Source organism: Lethenteron reissneri, chromosome 34, assembly GCF_015708825.2.
Source record: "Lethenteron reissneri isolate LAM-NWPU_2019-01 chromosome 34, ASM1570882v1, whole genome shotgun sequence".
Taxonomy (NCBI): domain Eukaryota; kingdom Metazoa; phylum Chordata; class Hyperoartia; order Petromyzontiformes; family Petromyzontidae; genus Lethenteron; species Lethenteron reissneri.
Genome location: NC_083812.1, coordinates 5,862,247 through 5,870,556, shown reverse-complemented (window position 1 = coordinate 5,870,556; position 8,310 = coordinate 5,862,247).

Here is an 8,310-nt window from a genome sequence, read left to right as displayed (position 1 = left end):
TAATGTAACTTTGGGGTGCTGATTCCAAATCTGGCATCAGTTTTTGTCTATCGCATCAGGTTTTTGAAATATCAAATATTGCATTTTCAATCAAAACTGCAGAAGAAAAATATTAAATAAATGTGGATATCTACATAAAATGATATTATAAACACACTATCCTAAAAATACAGCACCATATTTTAACACTAAAGCAGTCACTGACTCGCAACAACTTGCAATCATAAGTGACGGAGTAAATTTCGGGTAAAATCAATGAAAATGGGGTATGCCGATAGCATAACAATGGTATGTGATAGAGCAAATCTGAGATCAAATTTGGAATCAGCACCCTGAAATAGTCTAAAACAGCTGCAAAAGTCCAGGCCAGAAAAAAAAAAATTTGTTGACCAGTGTTATTAAACTCGTGCCTATAGCCTCAATAGCATTAGATCCGTCTGTCTAATGGGGCGAAAACACAGCAGTGAACTTGCGACGTTGACATGAGGTTGGTTGACGTTGAGGCGACGTTGACCCAACGTTGCACGTTTACTGGGATAACTCATTCAGAAGTGAGCTGATGTGAAGGCAACTGTCGTTTAAAGTTAAAACAAAATAATCATGAGCGACGTTGTGAAGAATATTACGGAATAAATACATGAGCAGACACTACGCCTCCCTCTCTTATGTGTGTACATCAGCATTACGTAAAGATTAAACAAAAATGCACATCACATCAGCCGTACGACCTTCTTTGAGTATATGGCATAATATAATCAGCATTAATTCTGCAACACGAGCAAACGACTGTATCTTCTTGGTTCTTTAGGTAAAGTCACGTAGAAGGGAAATAATAAAATAATAAAAATAAAACATAATAAAATAATTCTCACGACGTTTCAGGCCACAACGCAAGCAGCCGTCCTCAGGTGAAGAACAGGTCTGTCGGAAAGACAGCGTCTGAAAGAACCAAGAAGATGAATCCCCGCAGTCACGAAAGCTTTAAATCGAAATTCAAACGTCTGTAGTTTTTATGTGTATAAAAGTTGTGTTGCTATTATCGATGTATCCCGAGAGAAAACCGATCAATACTTTCCAAAACTTGGATATTTATTATTTGGGTCTTTCGGTAAAGCCACGTAGATAGAAAATAATAATAAAAATAACAATATCACGACGTTTCGATCGCAACACAAGCAATCGTCATCGGGTGAAAAATATAGCGGGAGAGCTGCTGAGCTGAAATATTGTTATTATATTTATAACTTTTATTATTTGTTCTATCTACGTGGCTTTACCGAAATACCCAAAGAATATGAATTCCTGCAGTCACGAAAGATTTAAGTCAAGACTTGGATATTGATGAAGAAAAAAAACTGCGCTAAAAGTATTTGACGTCACATCGCGTGACTTCATCTCGCTGTGCGGTTTGAAACGTTAAGGTCATCACAGTGACCGGTACATCCGTGACCAAAACGCATGTCGGATATCGTTGAAGAATCCATGCGTTTGCGTGCTTTTTCTTCATTGCATATTTCAGGAGGGAAAACTAGGCAGCGATGGGATGATGTTCGGAAACATCCCAGAGCACACGGAGAAAAAGCCAACCGCCCATACGAGAGGATAACGCTCAATATTGATCCGAACAGATGGGTTTCACGGTCCCACTTGCTGTGCTACCATCTCCCTATTGCCACCGACTTGCATCACCAGCGGGTTTTTGGAGTTTTAAAAAAATCTCCGTGATTCACTCAACCAACCACCGCTTCCAGAGTGCTGGTTTACAGCAGGCGTGTATCGTCATGCCCGTCCAGTCGTAGGATTGTTTACAATCCTACAACATGCACCGTGCAACCCCCAAGTGCATACGCATATTAGTCTACATTATACAGCTGTCCCACGTTGTATACAGAATCATATTTGGGGAAGGAGCAAAACCATTAGTTGTACCGTACACACTGCTATGCTCCTGTACCTATAGTCCTCCACCTTTACCAACCCACACCTACCAGCGTGGTGAAGTATGTCCAATACCCCCCCCCCCCCGTCAACATCAACGGCAGCTGGAGGCGATCATCCAGCAGTAATGTCAGAGTAAACATTTATATAATCCTTACACACGGCTTATTCTTCAAATACACGTTGAAACACTATTGACGAATATAATATTAGGGATACATAAACTACACATGGCCATTCTAGATTTGAAGCTTTCGTGACTGCAAGGATTCATACTCTTTGTTTAATAAAATATTAATTTTAATTTCATTTTTTACCTACGTGACATTACCGAAAAAACTAAGAGTATACACATGACCAATTCCACCGGTAATTGTAAATACATTAAAATACTATAAATGAGATATAACCCAGTGTGCTTTTAATAAGTACTTTAGCTGTATTCTTTTTTGGCGAAACGGGCAGTTGCTCAGCTAAGACAACTTAAAATATCCCACGGTTGAATGTTGCTTTCGAATACTTTGATGGGCACGTTGTTTCTCAACAGAAACCTTAACCACGTGCGTGTGACGCACCGTGTTGTGTTTCAGTGGTGGAAATTCGGTGATTCCATAAGACCCGCAGTCGAACAATAATGTTAGCGTCATTAAACTTTGTGTAGGGTTTTTTTTTGTTGTTGTTACAAATGTGTGATAACAAAAAAATCACGAGTAAAAAAAAAACATACCTTCTAAATGTGATCACAAATTGGAGGGAAATCAATGCGTGACCCAAAAAGGTTAATTATTTCAACACTATACTGTAATGTAATGGAAGTGTACAGCACTTTGTTAATCCACTGCTGGACGAGGGCTTCCCTCAACCCTATAGGGGTCGTGAGGGTTATTTAGATCAGTGCTGGTTAATGAAAAGAGGAAGCGTATACAGGATGTTGAAGCGTAGTGGAACACAGCACAACCAATGTATTTTGCTACTCAGCTACCCTCTGCTGCCCACAATGTAACCCCGTAGCAAATGACTACGACCTGTTATAATAATAATAATTCCATTTATACAGTATAACACTTTCCATCAAGAATCGCAAAGCGCTGTACAGGACACAGCAGCAGCAGACACTCAGCATGAAAATAATTATATTATAAATACATTTTAAGTGCAATTTACTATTCTGCAAGGCAGTCGCCAATTTCAAAAACTATCCCAGCTCAATCAATCCTGCTTAGATTTCCCAGACCTGATGAGATTCGGCGTTTTGCTGGTGCTTTGGTCATGAGGATAACGTCATATTAACGCCAGATACAAAAAAGTGTGTAGGAAAAGCGTTTATGTTCTGACAATTCTAAAGTGGAAAATAAAGCATAGCAATTTGACGTTTAAGGGAAAATCTAGTTTCATATCCTCAAAACATAAAAAACAGGACCTATGCCATATTTTACGAACTCAAGAGTGCGTGTTATGCTGTGGTTTATAGCAAAAAATCAATCGGTAAATATAGTGTACATTTGTTAATTATTAAAGGACTGCACATCTCCATATGCAGGCTTGTGTAAGCTGAAAATGGTGTTTATATTACATACTCTGAAACTAAGTATTTACATAAAGTATTACATATTCGTTCATGTTACCAGGTAAGGCATGCTGAGCTGTATCGCTCTTTTTCAGAAGCGACCTGGCCACAAATGACAGCCCAACAAAGTGGCTTCTCATGTGGAAATGCATAGCAGCCAAATCCTATACACGCATGTTTCTAAATGTGGAGGGACATACCGGAGCATGGGGAGAACACGCAAACTCTCAATATTACAGACGTCGGGGTCGGGATCGAACGCACGATCTCCTGAAAACCAGGCGAGGTATTTAATATCTCGCCACCGTGAGTAGAGCATGAAGGACCTGCGTAGTTTTTTTTTTGCCTTTTTTTTTGGAACATTGAACGTTTTCCGACTGGATTCCTGCATGCCTGGCTGGCGCGTGGCTAATTTCGCGTGTGTGGTGGTTATACCGCCGCGCACATCTGCGTGGTGACGCCACAGGGTTGAGCTGTGATCGTGCGTGCCGACGTCTAAACTCCCTCCACACATGGCGTGGCTCCCCGGGCATACGTTGTCACATTGTCGTTTAATTTAGAGTACATCGTTAGAAAAAAGTTTTGCTCGCTGGCTAGGCTGGCTGGAGGGAGGGACAGACGGACGGGCACGTCCAAAGGGCGTGCGGGCTGCTGGGCTCTTTCAAAAACACTTGGCCAAATTTGTAACGATTTAAGGTCACTATGATTGTATTGATTTGTTTAATTTCTAATGCGGGAAGATGCATATTTGGTTGGCGATGATATAGAGTCTCCTGTGGTTCACACATACTTATCTACAGGACTGTACAGCATTACACATACAGTATGAGTTTACATCAAACGGAAGCTCCTGACCTCTAGTTGCCACATGAGGAAATGCAAATCGCTAGCACGTGGTTTAAAGAAATGTATAGATTAAAAATGCCATATTTAAGGGAAATGCAACGAAGACGACACGAATAGTTCAAAAATAAGCCACGCTGAGCCACCCGTGTACGACCCCACGTCACAAGCTCCCAGTCACCAACCTCATGCCTGATAGCCAACAATCCCCATGTACTCTTTTGAAAACGTATTTCTTTAGAACTGCTTTTTGTGTCAAATGTGTTTTCCTTCCACTGGACCTTCGATTTGCATGGTTGGCTAAGTACGGTGCGAAAGATGTTCAATATAAACGCATGCATTATTATTCATATTCTTTGTTTATTCGGTAAAGTCACGTAGATAGAAAATAAAAGATAATAAAATTAAAAATAAATTGAAAATAATAAAAGCAAAAAACCCACGACGTTTCGATCGCAACAAATGCGGTCTTCATCGTGCATTAGTACAGCACAGGACCATGTTCAACATACAAGACATACATGCAAATCAGACACTGGAATGCAGGCAATGATTCACCTCATCGGAGATTCAATACATTGTCACGATTCAGCGCCTTGTTTGAAATCCAGTATCGATTCTTTTGTATCGCATTTGTTATCTCATCTGTGTGTTGTTTCTGGTTTGCTCTGCCACGTGCAATGTATTTTTTTACTTTAATAGTTTTTTTGTTAACCAAGAGGCAAGATAGTCTTATTTGCAATTGACCCGGGTCCCCAAAATGGAAAAAAACCTACTCCAACTACCAATAAATAGTTATTATGAGTTTATGAAAATTAAAATAAATACCTTCAGAACCATCATGTTTACGAGCTGTGTTAGTGACTGCACGTTGCATACATCACGCCAAACCAGGATTCTTAAAAAAATGTTGTCTGAATGTCAAATGCTCCTCCAAACCAAACTAAAGCAACCTTTCAAGTATCCTCAGAGTATTCGTAGAAGTGTAGCAAGCTATTCTACATGGCTCGATTGTGGTTGTTCTCGCGTTTAATGTTAGGGGCCGTCCATAATTGACGCCACGCGATTTTGGACGATTTTTGACCCCCCCCTACCCCATCGTCACACGGCGTCACAAATGGCTGACCCCCCCCCCCTCTGGGTGCGTGACGTCATTTATGGACGGCCCCTTAAGTGCCAAGGTTAAGAAGTGTCTCCGTTACCACTCACCTACAGTATAAAGCCTCAATGAGCCTCAAAACTATTTTTCAAGAGGGTCCTGCATTTAGATGTTTCGCCAATTCTATGAATGAATGTTTGGTATATAGGAGGAAAGCGTGGTAGCCAGATAAATACGTTGTATGGTAGGACAGTACTGCACAAATAGCTTCAGGAATCCATTGCCATACTGCCATCTACTGGACCACCTCTCAGCCCAAACTTACAACACCTTAAATTCCCATACATACATTATCAGAGTTACGTTTTTTGTTTGCATTATGACTGCAGGTATTGTGGTCTATGCAAACATGACTCCTTGTAAAAAAAGGTGTCAGTTTTGTTGCCAGATAAAAGGGTAAAAAAACAATTATCATAATCCCAGGTGGTCTTCACTCCAAGTACTTACACATTCAGTATGAAGCCACATGTTAAGCTGTGAGTCCTATTTGGCAGCCTAATGGTGGTCAGTACATTGCTGAACACATTTATGGAGTTGACAATCGTATTACTTGACTGAAAGCTTTCGTGACTGCAGGAATTCATGGTTTTACGTTAACAGGTTAAATGTCTCACACTAACACAGCCACCGTCGCTCGTGTCCTCGATGTACGCGGTGACTCTGTGATCTTACATTGACATGCTAATCTCTTACATTGACATGCTAATCTCTCACAATACAATGGCCACCTCCACGCCCTGGTCGTCGTGGAGGTAGCTCTCCGATCTTAAATTTACATGCAAATTTCTCACTTTAACATCACTAGCCCAGCCCACTCCGTTAATGACCCTTGGGCTACACCCATTTCAAACCGTTAAAACAGCCTACGTCAGCAGCTTTCCTGCTCTTTTTTGTCCCGATGACGATTGCTTGTGTTGCGATTGAAATGTCATAGTTTTTTTTATTATTTTTGTTCTTTTCTTTGAACCTATCTACGTGACTTTACCGAAAGACCCAAGAATATATAGTCGTATTACTGCATACTCTTTGGTTCTTTCGGTAAAGGCACGTAGGTAGAAATAAAATAAAACAAATCACGACGTTTCGATCGCAACACAAGTAATCTTCATCAGGTGGAACAACCACAACAAGAAAATGCTGAAGTAGGCGAGAGAGCTGCCGTGGCAAGAGGTTATATAGGTAAGAAAGGGGGAGGCAAGGGGGGAGAGAGAGAGGGGGGGCTGCATGAGTGCTTGGGGAAGAGGACGTGAGGCTGGGGGGGGAATGGGCGGGGCTAGAAGTGGGAAGCTGAGTGTGGGACACGGGGGGGGGGGAATAAAAATGTATTATTACTGCAGTTTCCTATTCATTTTTTCTGGACTGTACCTAGAGTTTACCATCTGTGTGAATGTGACATTATATAATGTATTTTCAACTATTGCTTCTTTAAAAAGAAACATTAAACATGTACGTTTTTAAACGCTGAAGATTCGGAAAGTGTTTACGTATTCTAAAAGTTCATCCATTCACATGACAAAAGCACTTCTCCCACACGACAATGACAGACCACAAATGGGTCCAAGAATATCAGAGGACATTACACAGGAAAGGAGGACCTTGCTGTCCCAACTACTGTACAGGGTGGTCCAGATGTCTTGTAACCCCCATTTAATTCTCTAAAACTTAATATAATTGTTAGAGTAAGGTTTATTTAAAAACAGAAAGGAATATGCAAAGGGACAACTTAATTTGAGAGGTCACAAGACATTTGGACCGCCCCTGTACAACCCAGATTTTTTTACATGCACGTTCTCATCAGCGTGGGCATTTGAAGGACAACTTAAAATGACATGAAAAAAATGGCACTGCCTGGACATCATGCTGTCAACAGCTGTCAACAGCTGTAAACAGCTGTTGACAAATGGCACCGCTAATAAAAGGATGGAAACTTTCATGTAATGCAGAATTTCCACTTTCGTGCAAAGATGAATGCTTGATTTATTGTCACGGTTTCATGTACGATGCATTTTTGTTCATCAGTTTACTGCAAAAAAAATGCATTATGCCGCGCTACCAACAGAGGGCAATATTCGCTCACTCTATTTTGTCACGGCGTTACAGTTGGAAGTTGGACTTGAATCACTCGATTGAGAAGTTCGTTATTGTTTACAGCGTTGCTCGAAAAAAAAGTTGCAATATTTACTGGTAGGGTTGATGCCTGAACCCATTAACAGAATATGGTAAGCACAAGATTGGTCTGAGCTTGTGAAATATTACCACTGTAAACCAAGCTCCCTGTATGATACACACAAAACATGGGGGCCAGAGAGTTTTTGAATTTTCCATTTGTGCATGAAGTATCTGTATCTCTACCACGGCTTGTGCGGATGCGGTTTAGGGTTGCCTTTAACTCTCACGAAAGAACGAAACCAGGGATAGTCATCGTCAAGTCTTTCGAGGGGTGTTTGTTAATTCTCGTGAACTCCATTCGGCGTTCCATACATCATCAGGGTTGGAGTAAAGTCCAAAAGTGCTGAGCGCGACTTCAAGGCGTGGTTGAGGGACGTTTTTGGGATACTGGTGGGTAGGGAGATTTACGTTTTCCACGATTCGCTGAACTTCACCGAATAATTGATAACGGTGCGTTGGAGAATGTTTAGATTCATCCTCTTGGTTCTTTCGGTAAAGTTACGTAGAATGGAAATAATAAAATACAAATAAAACATAATAAAATAATTCTCACGACGTTTCGGCCACAACGCAAGCAGCCGTCCACAGGTGGAGAGCAGGTCTGTCGAGAAGACAGAATTTCAGACGCTGTCTT